This window comes from Triticum aestivum, chromosome 4A, assembly GCF_018294505.1.
Source record: "Triticum aestivum cultivar Chinese Spring chromosome 4A, IWGSC CS RefSeq v2.1, whole genome shotgun sequence".
Lineage (NCBI taxonomy): Eukaryota > Viridiplantae > Streptophyta > Magnoliopsida > Poales > Poaceae > Triticum > Triticum aestivum.
The window spans coordinates 601,785,493-601,804,283 of record NC_057803.1 but is presented as its reverse complement, the minus strand read 5'-3'; positions in this window follow the sequence as shown (position 1 = coordinate 601,804,283).

Sequence of the window (18,791 nt, the reverse complement as noted above, 5' to 3'; positions counted from 1 at the left end):
CTTGGTGAGCTCTTTCCGCCATAGGCATGGAGTCTTCAGAGCAGAACCCAGCCAATTCTCCCCTTCTCCGGTAGGGTGGTCAAGCGGGAGGTCCTCAAATCCCTCCGTTATTTCATCCACCATCACCTTAGCATATCCTTCTGGAATTGGCTAGCAGTGAAAAGTTGCGTCGGGTTCATTAGGAAAAACAGAGCCAACAGCCGCCTTGACCTTCATATTCATCCATTGTGTCATAAGGTGGCAAATTTGAGCCTCCGTGATAGCATCCACGGGATAGCTGGCAGGAGCCGTCAAGACAAGCTCCGGCTGAAGCAGCTCGGTGGAAGCCACGCTGCTTCTCCGCTGAGATGGCGGGGTAGCTTCAGGGGAAGCTTCGGCAGTTCGTTTGCTGCGATTTGCTTCTCGTTCCTCTATCCCGAGTACCCTTTCTTTAAGCGCCTGCAGTTCGGACTGCTGCAGTTTCTTCCTCCTCTCCTGGCTTTTGTAACCGCCTGCGTCCAGAAACCCAGCCTTCCATGGAATGGAGCCTGGCGTGCCTCGTGTCCGTCCAGGGTGCTCAGGATTTCCGAGGGCCTTTGTGAGCTCGTCGTTCTCTCTATCTGGAAGGAACGTCCCTTTCTAAGCTGCAGCGATATAGTACCGAAGCTTCTTCAAGGGTATGTCAAGTTGCTCATCCGTCCAAATGCACTTCCCTGTTACAGGGTCCAAGGTTCCGCCAGCCCCGAAGAACCAAGTCCGGCAACGGTCTGGCCAGCTCATTGTCTCTGGTTCGATCCTTTTTGCAAGAAGATCATTCTCAGCCTTGGTCCACTTAGGCCGGGCTACGAGGTAGCCACCTGACCCCGTGCAATGGTGAAGCTTCTTCTTCGCAGCATTTTTCTTGTTTGTCGCCGACATCTGCTTACTCTTTTCCGATGTCTTGTAGGCCACAAATGCAGGCCAGTCATCTCTGATCTTCTCATATATGCCCTTGAATTCTGGTGTCTCTTTTTTCTCGACAAACCTATTCAGGTCATTCTTCCACCTCCTGAATAGGTCTGCCATCTTTTTAAGAGCAAAAGACTTGATTAATTGCTCAACTGGCTTCTCTGGATCATCCTCTGGCGGTAGGGTGAAATTTGTCTTCAGCTCAGTCCAAAGATCATTTTTCTGCATATCATTGACGTAAGACACCTCAGGGTCTTCTGTAGCCGGCTTGAACCATTGGTGGATGCTGATCGGGATCTTGTCCCTAACCAGAACCCCGCACTAAGCAACAAATGCCTTCTTTGTTCGGATGGGTTATGTTGGCCGTCGGGCGCGATTGCTATGATCTCAAACCTTTCATCCGAGCTCAACTTTTTCTTCGGGCCTCGTCTCTTTACCTCAGTTGTGCTCGATCCGGAGGGCTAGAAAAAAGAGCAAAGACTTAATTAATATGTGTACATACCAAAACAATGAATGCATCAATTAGCTAGTCAGCACAGGCTTAACTAATAATTCGGTCACCGGAGCCGTCATCACGGTCTCCTTCTTGCACCAGCATTGGGTCACCGGAGCCGTCCTCACGTTCTTCTTCTTGCACCGGCATTAGGTCACCAGAGCCAGCTTCCTCACCCTCTCCTTCCAGAGTACCATCGGTGTCGTTGAGATACAACGAGACGGCATCACTTCCTTCTGCGATTATGTCCCTCAACATCGCTTCATTTGCTTCGTCTCGGGTGGTGTCCATAGTTTCTACAAATATTTACAACATGGCAATTATTATTCAAACATGACAAATGGATATATTAGTGGCAAACGTAGAACTAGCTAGCTAATCATGTAAGGAATCATATATATTAATTAGTGGCCTCGACGCTGCTTCTCTAGGGTTTGGGGTGGCCCCGACAACGCTTCAAGGGTTTGGGGTGGCCTCGAGAGAGTTTGTCGAGTAGGGGCGCGGCGGGAGGGGGTAGGAGACCGGCATCGTTTTTTTCTAGGGTTTGGGTGTCCTCGAGAGTTTTTGGTCGAGCGAGAGGGTCGGGGGGGGGGGTGCTCTCGCGGTATAAGTTATCCGAGGGGTATATCGAACCCCCTCGTGTTGAAGTTATCGGGAGAGGGAATAGAGAGGAGAAGAAGAAAGTAATAGAGGAGAAGATCGAAGAAAAAAAGAAGAAAAAAAAGAGGAGAAGAAGAAAGGAATAGAGGAGAAGAAGAAAAAATAGAAATTTCTATTTTTTTCTTCTTCTCCTCTATTCCTTTCTTCTTCTCCTCTTCTTTTTCTTCTTTTGTCCTCTTCTTATTTATTTCTCCTCTTCTTCTCGTTTCTTCCTCTTCTTATTTTTGTTTTTCCTCTCCTTATCTTTCTTCTTCCTTTCCTAGCTAGATATATACAACTTTTCTAAAAATTGTAACTTTTGCATATATAAAACTTTTCCATGGATCATCATTTCTCATATATATCCATCTATAGCCACATACATATATAAATGGAAAAAATGCTATGAACAAAAATACATATATACTTGGTAAATATTCTATGAAACATCGTTTCTCATATATATCAATGCATACATCCATGGATCATCATTGCTCATATATCCATAGTCATATATAAAAACTTTCTGCCTATGAACAAAAACCTTTCTATGAACAAAAAACTTTGTATGAACAAAAAAACTTCAGAAATTCTTAGCATTTCTGTAAAAAAATTCAGAAATTTCAGAAAAGTTTGCTGCTGCTCCACTCGATCCTTCTCCTCTCCTCTCCTTCTCCTCTCCTTCTGCTCTTCAATGCGTCGGGGCCGGCGGCAACCATGGAGCAGGGGCAGAGAGCAAGGGCCGCACTCGATCGGGACCATGCATGCATGGGAAAGGGGCGAGGGGGGCGGCGATGGCAGGAGTCCGGCGACAAGGACGGCGGGCTCGGGGCGGCACGCGGTGACGGGGACGGCGATCTCGATCGGGACGGCGCGCGGCCGACGACAGGGACGAGAAGGGGTGGGCTCGGGGAGGCACGTAGCGATGGGGACGACGAGGACGGCGGGCTCGGGGATGCCGGCGATGAGGACGGCGCGGGCTCGGGGAGGCGACGACGTTGGCGGCGGCGGCGTAGACGGCGAGGTGGAGCAGCCTCACGGCGTCGTCGGCGGGGGAGGGGGGAACACTAGTAGAAAACAGGGTTATGGTCCAGGCCGGCTCAGCCCATTAGTCCCGGTTCAGTCTAGAACCGGGACCAATGTGGGCATTGGTCCCGGTTCATGAGCCCAAGGGGCCGGCCGGGCCACGTGGGCCATTGGTCCCGGTTCGTCTGGACCTTTTGGTCCCGGTTGGTGGGACGAACCGGGACCAATGGGCCTCGCTCCTGGCCCACCACCATTGGTCCTAGTTGGTGCCTTGAACCGGGACCAAAGGCTTCCCTTTAGTCCCAGTTCATGTCATCAACCGGGACCAATGAGGTGCCTATATATACCCCCTCGCGCAAGAGCAGAGCACAGTGCTTTGTTTTTTCTGGCCGAGGGGGAGAGGGCTTTGTGGTGCTCTAGCTCACCTCCTATGCACATGAGGTGTTCGATGGAATGCCCGAGCCACACTACTTAAGCTTTCTCCTCTCGATGATGATGAACTTCTATTAATTTGGACACTTAATTATATATAATGCACGCAGATGAACTGGCAATGGATGTACGATGACAGACACACCCGCGAGTACATTAAGGGCGTGCATGAGTTTCTCAATGCGGCTGAGGCAAACAAGCAGAATGGTTTTATGTGTTGTCCATGCACTGAATGTGGGAATACGAGGTCTTACTCTAACCGGAAAATCCTTCACTCCCACCTGCTTTACAAGGGTTTCATGCCACACTATAATGTTTGGACGAGGCACGGAGAAATAGGGGTTATGATGGAAGACGGCGAAGAAGAAGAGTACGATGACAACTATGTGCCCCCTGAATACGGTGATGCTGCAACAGGGGGAGCTGGTGAAGATCAAGAGGAACCAGACGATGTGCCCAATGATGCTGCCACGGGTGAAGCTGCTGAAGATCAAGAGGAACCAGACGATGTGCCCGATGATGATGATCTCCGCCGGGTCATTGTCGATGCAAGGACGCAATGCATTAGTCAAAAGGAGAAGCTGAAGTTCGATCGCATGTTAGAGGATCACAAAAAAGGGTTATACCCCAATTGCGAATATGGCAACACAAAGCTCGGTACTGTACTGGAATTGCTGCAGTGGAAGGCAGAGAATGCTGTGGCTGACAAAGGATTTGAAAAGCTACTGAAAATATTGAAGAAGAAGCTTCCAAAGGATAACGAATTGCCCGACAGTACATACGCAGCAAAGAAGGTCGTATGCCCTCTAGGATTGGAGGTGGAGAAGATACATGCATGCCCTAATGACTGCATCCTCTACCGCGGTGCATACAAGGATCTGAACGCATGCCCGGTATGCGGTGCGTTGCGGTATAAGATCAGACGAGATGACCCTGGTGATGTTGACGGTGAGCCCCTCAGGAAGAGGGTTCCTGCGAAGGTGATGTGGTATGCTCCTATAATACCACGGTTGAAACGTCTGTTCAGAAACGAAGAGCATGCCAAGTTGATGCGATGGCACAGTGAGAACCGAAAGAAAGATGGGAAGTTGAGAGCACCCGCTGACGGGTCGCAGTGGAGAAAAATCGAGAGAAAGTACTGGGATGAGTTTGCAAAGGACCCAAGGAATGTATGGTTTGCTTTAAGCGTGGATGGCATTAATCCTTTCGGGGAGCAGAGCAGCAATCACAGCACCTGGCCCGTGACTCTATGTATGTATAACCTTCCTCCTTGGATGTGCATGAAGCGGAAGTTCATTATGATGCCAGTTCTCATCCAAGGCCCTAAGCAACCCGGCAACGAAATTGATGTGTACCTAAGGCCATTAGTTGAAGAACTTTTACAGCTGTGGAATGGAAACGGTGTACGTACGTGGGATGAGCACAGACAGGAGGAATTTAACCTTAAGGCGTTGCTGTTCGTGACCATCAACGATTGGCCCGCTCTCAGTAACCTTTCAGGACAGACAAACAAAGGATACCACGCATGCACGCACTGTTTAGATGACACTGAAAGTATATACCTGGACAAATGCAGGAAGAATGTGTACCTGGGCCATCGTCGATTTCTTCCGACCAACCATCAATGTCGAAAGAAAGGCAAGCATTTCAAAGGCGAGGCAGATCACCGGAAGAAGCCCGCCATGCGCACCGGTGATCACGTGCTTGCTATGGTCAATGATTTACACTACGTAATCTTTGGAAAGGGTCCCGGTGGACTAGCTGTTCCGAATGACGCTGAGGGACACGCACCCATGTGGAAGAAGAAATCTATATTTTGGGACCTACCCTACTGGAAAGACCTAGAGGTCCGCTCCTCAATCGACGTGATGCACGTGACGAAGAACCTTTGCGTGAACCTGCTAGGCTTCTTGGGCGTGTATGGGAAGATAAAAGATACACCTGAGGCACGAGAGGACCTGCAACATTTGCACGAAAAAGACGGCATGCCTCCGAAGCAGTATAAAGGTCCTGCCAGCTACGCTCTTACAAAAGAAGAGAAAGAAATCTTCTTTGAATGCCTGCTCAGTATGAAGGTCACGACTGGCTTCTCGTCGAATATAAAGGGAATAATAAATATGCCAGAGAAAAAGTTTCAGAACCTAAAGTCTCATGACTGCCACGTGATTATGACGCAACTGCTTCCGGTTGCATTGAGGGGGCTTCTACCGGAAAACGTCCGATTAGCCATTGTGAAGCTATGTGCATTCCTCAATGCAATCTCTCAGAAGGTGATCGATCCAGAAATCATACCAAGGCTAAGGAGTGATGTGGCGCAATGTCTTGTCAGTTTCGAGCTGGTGTTCCCACCATCCTTCTTCAATATCATGACGCACGTCCTAGTTCATCTAGTCGACGAGATTGTCATCCTGGGGCCCGTATTTCTACACAATATGTTCCCCTTTGAGAGGTTCATGGGAGTCCTAAAGAAATATGTCCGTAACCGCGCTAGGCCAGAAGGAAGCATCTCCATGGGCCATCAAACAGAGGATGTTATCGGGTTTTGTGTTGACTTCATTCCTGGCCTTAACAAGATAGGTCTCCCTAAATCGCGGTATGAGGGGAGACTGACTGGAAAAGGCACTCTTGGAAGAGACTCAATAATATGCAGGGACGATATTCTTGGTCTCAAGCACACTACACAGTTCTACAGAACTCTACCTTGGTGACCCCGTATGTCGATGAACACAAGAACAGTCTGCGCTCCAAACACCCGGAGCAGTGCGACGACTGGATTACATGTGAACACATCAGGACTTTCAGCAGTTGGTTGGAAACACGTCTCAGAGGTGACAACACTGTTTGTGATGAGTTGTACTTGTTGTCAAGGGGACCATCTTTGACTGTATTGACTTACAAAGGATACGAGATAAATGGGAATACATTTTACACGATCGCCCAAGATCAAAAGAGCACCAACCAAAACAGCGGTGTCCGCTTTGATGCAGCAACCGAGAGCGGAAAGGACACATATTATGGTTACATAGTGGACATATGGGAACTTGACTACGGACCTGATTTTAAGGTCCCTTTGTTTAAGTGCAAATGGGTCAATCTGTTAGGCGGCGGGGTACAGGTAGACCCACAGTACGGAATGACAACAGTGGATCTGAAAAATCTTGGGTACACTGACGAACCGTTCGTCCTAGCCAATGATGTGGCACAGGTTATCTATGTGAAGGACATGTCTACCAAACCGAGAAAAAGAAAAGATAAGGAAGCGAATACATCATACGATGAGCCAAAGCGCCACATAGTTCTTTCAGGAAAAAGGGACATCCTGGGAGTGGACGGCAAGACAGACATGTCTGAAGATTATGAAAAGTTTCATGAAATTCCTCCCTTCAATGTCAAGGCTGACCCAAGCATCCTGATAAACAATGAAGATTATCCATGGTTACGGCGCAATAAGCAAATGACACAAGCGAAGAAAAAGTGAAGACTTTCTCCCGCAACTATTATGATGATACCATGCCAAATTTGTAACAGACGAACATGCTACTATTGTCCGTTTTGTACATGCACATGCTATGTGGGTGAAATTATGATACCATCCCAACTTTCAACTTTTTCAGAGTTCATTTGAAATGCTTTCATGTCTTATGGTTCGAAACTTTGATACTTCGAAAGTGATTGTCCATTTTGTACACGAAGTGCACCAAGTTTTTGTCGTAACCCTCTCTACTTTTTGGAACATGCTATGTGGGTGAAATGATGATACCATGCCAACTTTCAACCTTTTCAGAGTTCATTTTGAAATGCTTTCCAATTTCACAGTCATTTAGCTCAAATAATGAATTAATAGCAAACAGAATGAACTACAAAACTTTTATGAAAATAAAAACAATCAATTAAAATATTATGTTATGATCAACTAAAATAAAACTATAATATTCTTCAATAGCAAAAAGAATATAATTTTTGTGACCTAAAATCAAACTATAAGTATTTAATTGTAAGTATAAATAAAAAATAAATAGCAAAGAAGAAAAAGGATTCTATTTTTATAGAAAAGTTATTCATAAACTAGTGATTCACACAAATTTTTAAAAATTCAGATTTAAACTATTCAAAATTTAAAACTAATGGCACTAACAGAAATTTTATAATTTTTGTGACCTAAAAGCAAAAACAAATCACTAAAAAACTGTAAGTATTTAGTTGTAAGTAGAAATAAAAAATAAATAGAAAAAAAATTCTATTTTTATAGTAAAGTTATTCATAAACTAGTGATTCACACAAATTTTTAAAAATTCAAATTTAAACTATTCAAAATTTAAAACTAATGGCACTAACAGAAAGTTTATAATTTTTGTGACCTAAAAGCAAAAAGAAATCACTAAAAAACTGTAAGTATTTAGTTGTAAGTAGAAATAAAAAATAAATAGAAAAAAAATTCTATTTTTATAGTAAAGTTATTCATAAACTAGTGATTCACACAAATTTTTAAAAATTCAAATTTAAGCTATTCAAAATTTAAAACTAATGGCACTAACAGAAAGTTTATAATTTTTGTGACCTAAAAGCAAAAAGAAATCACTAAAAAACTGTAAGTATTTAGTTGTAAGTAGAAATAAAAAAATAAAAAACGAAAAAAATGTAGAAACAAAAAAGAAAAAACCAAAAAAAATGCCTCCTACTGGGCCTCCACGGCCTGAATACGACTAGAAACCCTACATGGGCCAGGATTCAGGCTCGCAGAACGCCCAATAGGCCCACAGGCAGTAGCAACTTTAGGCCCGAAAGCCTGCATTAGAGAGGAGCTCGAATGGGGGGGCACACCAGCGCTTATAAACCAGTGCCGGCGCCCTTTAGCTAGCGATGTGGGACTAAACTTTTGGGCGCAGGGCAGCACAACGCCATTGGTCCCGGTTGGTGGCAGCAACCGGGACTAAAGGGGGCATTGGTCCCGGTTCGTGGCACCAACCGTGACCATTGCCCCCCTTTAGTCCCGGTTGGTGCCACCAACCGGGACCAATGGCCTTCGCTTCCCGCCCTTTCGGCTGCTGAAAATTGGCCTTTGGCCCTGGTTCGTCGCACCAACCGGGACTAAAGGGAGCATTAGTCCTGGGTCGTAGCACGAACCGGGACCATTGCTCTGGCTATATAAGCCAACACTTATGAAATTTTGGCCAACCGCCTCCCATTCGCCCCGACGCCCCCAGGCCGTTCGTCGTCGTCGCCGCCGCCCCGAGCCCGTCGTCGCCCCGCGCCGTTGCCCCGCGCCCGCCGCCGTCGCCCCGCCCCGTCGTCGCCCCGCCCCGGCCCGCCGTCGCCCCGCCCCGCCCCGTCGCCGCCCCGAGCCCGTACGGCGTCGCCCCGCGCCGTCGCCCCGAGCCCGTCGTCGCCCCGCGCCCGTCGCCGTCGCCCCGCCCTGTCGCCACCCCGAGCCCGCCGCCGTCGCCCCGCCCCGTCGCCGCCCCGATCCCGTCGCCGCCCCGATCCCGTCGCCGCCCCGAGCCCGTGGCCGCCCTGCCCCGTCGTCGCCCCGCGCCGGCGCCGGCCCTTTAGGTTGATGATGTTGATGATATGATGATATGATGATGTTTTTTTTCTGTTGATGATATGATGATGTTTTTTTTCTGTTGATGATATGATGATGTTTTTTTTCATATATGTATTAATTTTTTAAGTTGTTAGTAGATATCGATTTTAGGTTAGTGCATTTTATCACTGATTTTAGGTTAGTTGAGCCTCTTTAGTGCATTTTATGTTTGTTGCATTTTAGGTTAGTGCATTTTATGTTAGTGGAGAGGAAAAAGTAAAATAAGGAAAAGGAAAATAAGTAGAGAAAGAAGGAGAAGAAGAAGGAGAAGGCGAGGAGAGGAAGAAAAGGAAGAGGAGAAGAAGAAAGGAATAGAGGAGAAGAAGAAAAAATAGAAAATTTCTATTTTTTCTTCTTCTCCTCTATTCCTTTCTTCTTCTCCTCTTTTTTTTCTTCTTTTTTTCTTCGATCTTCTCCCCCTCCCGATAGGAAAGTTTTATATAGAAAGTTACAATTTTAGAAAAGTTTTATATATGCAAAAATTACAATTTTAGAAACAGAAGGATAGGAAAGAAGAAAATAAGAAGAGGAAAGAAAGAATAAGAGGAGAGGAAAAGAAGAGGTGAAATAAATAAGAAGAAGAAAAAGGAAGAAAAAGAAGAGGAGAAGGAAGAAAGGAATAGTGGAGAAGAAGAGAAAATAGAATATAGAGAAGAAGAGAAAATAGAATATATTCTATTTTCTCTTCTTCTCCACTATTCCTTTCTTCCTTCTCCTCTTCTTTTTCTTCTTTTTTCGTCTTCTTATTTATTTTTCCTCTTGGAGGGGTCGAGGGTCGGGAACTAGGGTAGAGGGTCGAGGGTTCCAGAAGGGTCGTCTAGGGATCGAGGGGTCGAGGATCGCCGAGGGGTGGAGAGAGGTTTCCTAGTGTCAAAGTATTGAAGAAATCCATGCCTTCATCATTAGCCGGAAGTAACCAGGGCATGTTGGTACGAAGTTCTGCAAAGTTGTTCTGGAATGGAGTCCCGGATAGAATAATCCGCCTTTTGGTACGAATTCAGCAAAGGCCTTCCAAATAGCGATATTCGGAAGGCTCTTGCTGAACTTTGTACCAAAAAGCGAATTATCCTATCAGGGACTCCGTTGCAGAACAACTTTGAAGAGCTTCGTACCATCATGCACATGTTACTTTCGCCTAATGATGAAGACATGGTTTTGTTGAATCCTTTGACACTAGGCAACCTCCCGACCCCTCGGCGATCCTCTCGAACATGAGAGGAAGAAGAGGGTCGTCTAGGGGTCGAGGGTTCCAGGGTCGTCTAGGGTTCGAGGGGTCGAGGATCGCCGAGGGGTCGAGAGAGGTTTCCTAGTGTCAAAGTATTGAAGAAATCCATGCCTTCATCATTAGCCGGAAGTAACCAGGGCATGTTGGTACGAAGTTCTGCAAAGTTGTTCTGGAATGGAGTCCCGGATAGAATAATCCGCCTTTTGGTACGAATTCAGCAAAGGCCTTCCAAATAGTGATATTCGGAAGGCTCTTGCTGAACTTAGTACCAAAAAGCGAATTATCCTATCTGGGACTCCGTTCTAGAACAACTTTGAAGAGCTTCGTACCATCATGCACATGTTACTTTCGCCTAATGATGAAGACATGGTTTTGTTGAATCCTTTGACACTAGGCAACCTCCCAACCCCTCGGTGATCCTCTCCAACATGAGAGGAAGAAGAGGGTCGTCTAGGGGTCGAGGGTTCGAGGGTTCTTCTCCTCTATTCTTTCTTCTCCTCTTTTTTTCTTCTTCTTCCTCTTTTTTTATCGGGAACGAGGGTTGTCGAGGGACATAGATGTAGTGTCATCGTTGTCGATATATACCCCCTCCCGATAGCTTACTATGATTAGGTAACTAGTTCTATGTTTGGCACTAATATATCCATCTGTCATGTTTGAATAATAATTGCCATGTTGTAAATATTTGTAGGAACTATGGACACCGCCCTAGACAAAGCAACAAAAGAAGCGTTGTTGAGGGACATAATCGCAGAAGGAAGTGATGCCATCTCGTTGTTTCTCAACGAAACCAATGGTCTGGAAGGAGAGGGTGAACAAGATGGCTACGGTGACCTAATGCCGGTGCAAGAAGAAGAACATGAGGACGGCTCCGGTGACCGAACCGAGTCCGGCCAGGTATATATATTAGTTAAGCCTATGCTGACTAGCTGATTGATGCATTCATTGTTTTGGTATGTACACATATTAATTAAGTCTTTGTTCTTTTTTCTAGCCCTCCGGATCGAGCAGAACTTCGGTAAAGAGACGAGGCCCGAAGAAAAAGTTGAGCTCGGATGAAAAGTTTAAGATCATAGCAATCGCGCCCGATGGCCAACCTATTGAACCCCTCCGGACAAAGAGCGCATTTGTTGCTCAGTGCGGGGTTCTGGTTAGGGACAAGATCCCGATAAGCATCCAGCAATGGTTTAAGCCGGCTACAGAAGACCATGAGGTCTCTTATGTCAATGATATGCAGAAAAATGATCTTTGGACTGAGCTGAAGTCAAATTTCACTCTACCGCCTGAGGATAATCCAGAGAACCCAGTTAAAGAGAAATTAATCAAGTCTTTTGCTTTGAAGAGGATGGCAGAACTATTCAGGAGGTGGAAGAAAGAGCTGAATAAGTTTGTCGAAAATAATGAGACACCAGAATTCAAGGGCAGATATGAGAAGATCAGAGATCACTGGCCCGCATTTGTGGCCCACAAGACATCGGAAAAGAGTCAGAAGATGTCGGCGACAAACAAGCAAAATGCTGCAAAGAAGAAGCTTCACCATCGCACGGGGTCAGGTGGCTACCTCGTAGCCCGGCCTAAGTGGTCCAAGACTGAGAATGATCTGGTTCATAAAGGGATCGAACCAGAGACAATTAACTGGCCAGACCGTTGCCGGACTTGGTTCTTCGGGGCTGGCGGAACCCTGGACCCTGTAACAGGGAAGTGCATTTGGACGAATGATCAAATGGACATACCAGTCAGTAAGCTTAAGCAGTATATCGAAGCAGCGCAGGAAGGGACGTTCTTTCCAGACAGAGAGAACGACGAGCTCACAATGGCCCTCGGGAATCCTGAGCACCCTGGACGGACACGAGGCACGCCAGGCTCCATTCCGTGGAAGGTTGGGTTTCCGGACGCAGGCGGTTACAAATCCCATGAGAGGAGGAAAAAAGTGCAGCAGACCCAAATGCAGGCGCTGCAAGCAAGGGTAGACGCGATAGAGGAACGAGAAGCAAATCGCAGCAAACGTACTGCCGAAGCCTCCCCCGAAGCTACCCCGCCATCTCAGCGCAGAAGCAGCGTGGCTTCCACCGAGCTGCTTCAGCCGGAGCATGCCTTGACGGCTCCTGCCAGCTATCCCGTGGATGCTATAACGGAGTCTCAAAATTGCCACCTTATGACGCAATGGATGAATTTGAAGGTCAAGGCGGCTGTTGGCTCTGTTTATCCTACTGAACCCGGCGCAACTTTTCACTGCCGGCCGATTCCAGAAGGATATGCTAGGGTGATGGTGGATGAGATAACGGAGGGATTTGAGGACCTCCAGCTTGACCACCCTACCGGTGAAGGGGAGACTCGGCTGGGGTCTGCTCTGAAGACTCCATGCCTATGGCGGAAGGAGCTCATCAATCTTCCGAACTGGACGCCACCGCCTCCTCCTCCTCCTCCGACGAGTCAGGGCACTCCGCCTCCACCGCCTCCTCCTCCGGCGAGTGACGATCAGGGCCCTCGGTCGGCTCCTTCTCCGGCGCATGGCGGCACTCCGCCTCCTTCTCCGCCTGCGCCGACGCGCCCGAGCAGCCAGCCTCCTCCTTCTCCGCCTCGTCAGCAAGGGCGGAAGAGACCTGCTGCCGCTCCAGCTGCTCCGGCGCGTCGTAGTCCTTCTCCTCCGCCTCTTAAGCAAGTAAAGAAGACAACCGCTCCGTCTGCTCGGTCGGCGTCTAGCAATACAACCAGAGGCGGGAGGACATAAAGATTCGGTCCTTCTCTAAAGACTCCAGAGAAGTTACCATATGAGAGGACCCTGGAGGAGAACGCCGAGATCGAGCGAGAAGAAGTGAGGAACTTCTTTGAAGGGGTGAAAGCAAAGAAACATCCACCTCCGGAGGAGAAGGTAGATCGGGTGAAAGTGAAGCGCACTCTGTCTGCCCTGACAAAACCACCGAAGTCTGATCCGCCGAAAGGAAACTATGACCGCATTATTGGAAAGGAATTTGCCGAAGCGGAGCGGTCGGGAAGTACTGTCAGTGATCAAAGGCTGAAAGAACGACGAGCTGGGAAACAAATTGCCCAGCTCGGTGAACAAGCGAAGCAATCGTGCCCCCCGCTCAAGGTGCCTAGCCACAACGTCGCTAATGATCCGAGGATGGTGCCCGGTTATAGCAATCTTGCAGATTACCTGCCCGATGAAGTACATTATGAACCCATGGACGTGCAGATACAAAGATACAAGTACGGGAAGCCTCTCGTCAAAGATGAAAGATCTCTATCAACGATGATGCGAAGATTGCATGATTGGTACTTGAAAATCTGCAGAGACTCTGGGGGGAGGAGTACTTTGTATGTGAAAGTTAAAAAGGAGCATGACCTCGTTGGAATTGATCTGTTGTCTGTTCCATTTGAGGAGTTCTATCAGTTTTTCAATCAATTGGCCCTCGATAAAACAACGGTCGCCTGCTACTGTCTGTAAGTAGTACTACTTCTGTCATTAAGTTTCTCTATATAGCTTAGCTCTTTCATTGCATGTATTTATAATCATCCTCACTATATTATGTAGATTGAAGATCGCCGAATTGAAGAAAAGACAAGTCGGTGATATTGGGTTCATTAACACATATCTCATAGATGCAACTCAGGTTAAACTTCATGCCGCAGCTACCGAGGCCAACTTGCTACGATCGTTCGTAATAAATCAAAACAAAGATATAATACTATTTCCTTACAACTTCAGGTGAGTGTTACTGTCTTGTGCATATTCGGTTTCCCTTATATATTAGTCAAGGTTATAGTAATGTAATTCATGAGTTATGCATGTGTGTGCAGTTTCCACTATATTCTCCTAGATATTAGGCTTGAGCAGGGAGTAGTAACCGTCTTGGACCCAGGAGTATGCGTACATGACTGAAATCCTCAAGAAGTAAGTTAAATCGATCATTATCCACCATATCAGCAACTTTGTTCATTTCCTGATATCAAGTAATTGTTTTCTTTGTCCGGCAGGGTTTGGAGAAAATTCACCAAAACAGTTCCGGGACTGCCAAAGGAGCTGGAATTTAGACACCCGAAAGTAAGTACTATAGTAGCATGTTCCGCGCATCTCCTAGTGATTCAAGCGCTAGTTTCATCAATACCATTTAGCATTCTTGCTTATCAGTTTGATTGACCTTTATTTCTTGTAAAGTGGTTGTGGCAGGAACAAGGGAATGATTTCTGTGGATACTACATCTGCGAGTCCATCTGCCACACGACCTGTGAGTGGGGCGGGTACTCTAATGAACATTATGAAGTACGTAAATAACAACATTCACAATTTTATTTTATTACCATCATTTGTGTTGAGTTTCATTCACTTATATATATATATATGTATTGACCCCCTTCTTCAAATTAGATGTTTCGGAAGCGGGATGAACTCCTAGCACCAGCTCGCATGCGAGCAATTCAAGAGGAATTGGCGGCATTCTTTCTTGACCACGTGATCCCTGAAGACGGAGAATTCTATGTGGACCCTGAGTCCATATGATTATATTTGTAAGAGATAATTATTGTATATATGTAGCCGGTAGTGTCAGATAGATATACGAGAACTTGTTGTTCGACCAATCTCTTGGAGAAGGAGAGGTGGTCGATATCACTTCTCTCTGTATGCATATATGTTCATGACGATCTTCTGTTTCCTTCGTTTGCTTACTAGCTAGCCAGCGTGTCTAGTCCTCTCTATACGTATGTATAGTACGTAGCGTCGACCAAGCACGGGCATAAGAGAGGACACTTCTCTCTATTAATTATAGCTAGCTAACACAATATATGAAACACCTAAATTAACCCCCCAAAACCCCCAACCCCCCCCCTTTAAAAAAAACAAAAACCCCAGCCACAGAAATGCTGACGCGTGGATGCCTATTGGTCCCGGTTGGTGCCACCAACCGGGACCAAAGGGTCTCCTGACTGGGCTCTGCGCACTGCCCACGTGGAGGGCCTTTAGTCCCGGTTCTGGATTGAACCGGGACTAAAGGGGGGAGGTATTAGTACCGACACTTTAGTCCCGGTTCCGGAACCGGGACTAAAGGCCCTTACGAACCGGGACTATAGGCCCTTTTTCTACCAGTGCCAATTCCATCTTCTCCCCCTCAATTCTTTTCAATTTTTCTTTCAAGTACTCGTTTTCTCTTTCAACTAAATTTAACCTCTCGGCAATAGGGTCGGTTGGAATTTCCGGTTCACATACCTCCTAGAAAAAATTTCTATGTCAACTTGATGGGCATAATTTGTCATAAACACGAAATGCAACTAGTTTTAAAAGAGAATATAGATACCACATCCGAATCATAACAAGGACTAGGGACGATGGGGACAGATAAACCATGGCACTATATGTATAACAAACAACGTACGGGTAAGATAATTATATGAGTAACTATATATCCAAATCATACAAACATCAATTTTTATATAAAATTTCATGAACAAGAGGCTCACCACAAGGTGGTGCCGGCGACGGGACGGTGCGGGCGATCGACGGTGGCTACGATGGAGATTTAGAAGGCACTAAGTAAACCACACCTACATATGCAAACTAAGTGTTATTTTTGACCTCAAATTGCATATAAATCAAATACTAGCACATATATATATATCCTCCCAAATTACTAAACTCGCAAATTAATCACTATATAAAGCATTGCAAGAGCTAATCTAGAAATGAGAGATGAAAGGACAAAGTTGCTAACCTTTGTGATCATTTGAATGGATGGGGGCCTTCAAATCTTGACAAATTTTGGGCAAAATGTGTGATGAGCTCGAGAGGAAGAGGGGAAGAACAGAGAGGAGAGGGGAAAGGGGAAGAACAAAGCGAGCTCGGGTGGACGAAGGGTTTATGTAGGACGACCTTTAGTACCGGTTTGTGCCAAGAACCGGTACTAAAGGGGCTGGAGGGGCCCCATTCTGACAACATCCTGCCACCACTCTCATTAGTACCGGTTCATGGCACGAACCGGTGCTAAAGGTTCGCCACGAACCGGTACTAATGAAAGCGGCCCGGCTAGCCGTTGGAACAGGCACTAATGTATACATTAGTGCCGGCTCAAATACAAACTGGCACTAATGTGCTTCACATTTGACCCTTTTTCTACTAGAGCTACAAACCTGTGCACTTGCTGGCCCAACAACGTCTACAAGAAGAAGGTTGTGTAGTAGACATCAAGCTCTTTTCTGGCGCCGTTGCCGGGGAGGCTAGGTAAGTGAAGGTATATCTTTAGATCTTGCAATCGAATCTTTTTGTTTCTTGTTTTAGCACTAGTCTAGTTTATAAAAGAAAACTACCCAAAAAATGGAATTGAGTTTGTCTCATACGCTTCACCTCTTTAATATCTTTTGTGAGTATGATGGAAAGGAAAATTGTGCCAAAGTATTAGAAGAAGAATGCATTAAAATGTTTGGCACTAAATATTTGAATGACGAGCATGATTGCAATGTTGTTAGTACTAATTCTTTGAATATCCATGATGCTAATAATGATTGCACTAGTTATGATGAAAATGCCTCCTATAAACATGTCAATTTTTGTGGAGTGCATTGGGTTTGCAAGGACACACCAAATAGAGAACATAGATATTGCAAGAGGCATAAGCATTTAGAAACTAAATGGTTGCAAAAAAGGCTAGAAGTTAGTGCTAAAAATTTAAGATATCTTAGCCGTACTTGTGAACTTTGCAACGAACATGGTCATTTAAATATCAAATACAAATTGTTTCATGACCGAATCGTGTCCAAAAATTGTGATGACTTGATTTCCCTTGCGCATTACAATGAACTGAGTTTGCTTTTGGGTTATGAAGAATTGAAACGTCAAACTAGGCATATTCCAGAATATAACCTTGAGAAATTCCTCGATATTGATCTAGAAGAAATTTATATGTATTGTGCGGTGAATTGCGTTGAAAATCCTTATATTGCCAACTACATAAAGAAAAGAAAACAAATAGAGGATGAAGAGACTACTAATGAAAGGGAAGAGACTTCCCAATATCCTCCTATTATTTCTTATGATGAATCAGGTAACGAGGAGGAGCCTTCTATTCAACCAATCTCATTAATAAGGAGCTCCAAAAAGAGGATTAAACCCACACATGATGTGGTAAAGAATAAGAAAAGAAAAAGGAAGAGAGGTAAAAAGGTATCTCTCCCAAATAAAGTTGCTCCTATTATTGCTTTGCCTCATGAAAATGAAGATGATACACTTGATGATGATCTTCTTATGCCTATTGCTTGTTGTGATGATTATGATTGGGAAGATAATGATACTACTTATGATCTTGAAAATCTTTTTGGCACTTGCTTGGAAGAATATGATAATAATGTTTGCTATACTATTGGTGCTATCCATACTATTAATGATGAGAGTGATTATGCTTATGATGCGAAAAGGCCCAAGCTTGGGGAAGCTAAGTTTGATGAGGATGACATATTTGAGAATATATTTGCTACAATTAATGTTTGTCCCAAGCTTGGGGATGCTATGTTTAATAATGATGATATTTTTAGCCTTCCATGTTTTGATATGCAAAGTGATTATGATAAGAACAAAGTTGCTACTTATGATGATTATTGTGATAAAACTTATGCTATAAAAAGTAGTGATGATCATATTTATAAAACTTGACATGATTATGAGTACCCTTTCCCTGAACATTACTCTTTTAATGTGGAAGCAATTTATAGTATTCATGTCTCTTATGATACTCCCACTATTCCGAATGAGAAGAATTTTGCTTATATGGAGAGTAATAAAATTTCTATGCTAGTAGATCATGAAAAGAATGATTTAGGTGCTGGTTATATTGTTGAATTCATTCATAATGCTACTGAAAACTATTATGAGGGAGGAATATATGCTTGTAGGAATTGCAATAATATCAAGTTTCCTCTCTATATGCTTAAAGTTTGGAAGTTATGCTTGTTTTACCTTCCTATGCAAGTTGATTATTGTTACCATAAGTTGTTTGCTCACAAAATCCCTATGCATAGGAAGTGGGTTAGAATTTAATGTGCTAGTCATATTCTGCATGATGCTCTCTTTATGTTTCAATTCTTATCTTTTATGTGAGCATCAATGAAATCATCATGCCTAGCTAGGGGCGTTAAACGATAGCGCTTGTTGGGAGGCAACCCAATTTTATTTTAGTTTCTTGATTTTTGGTTCTGTTTAGGAATAAATAATCCATCTAGCTTCTGTTTAGATGTGGTTTTATGTTTTAATTAGTTTTTGTGCCAAGTAGAACCTTTGGGAAGACTTGGGTGAAGTCTTTATGATCATGCTGTAAAAAACAGAAACTTTAGCGCTCACGAGATTAGCTATAACTTTTTACTGGAGAGTGCTATTTAGTTGATTCTTTTTGCATATGATTACTAGACAAATTCCTCAGATCCACCAATTTATTTTAGAATTTTTGGAGTTCCAGAAGTTTGCGTTAGTTACAGATTACTAC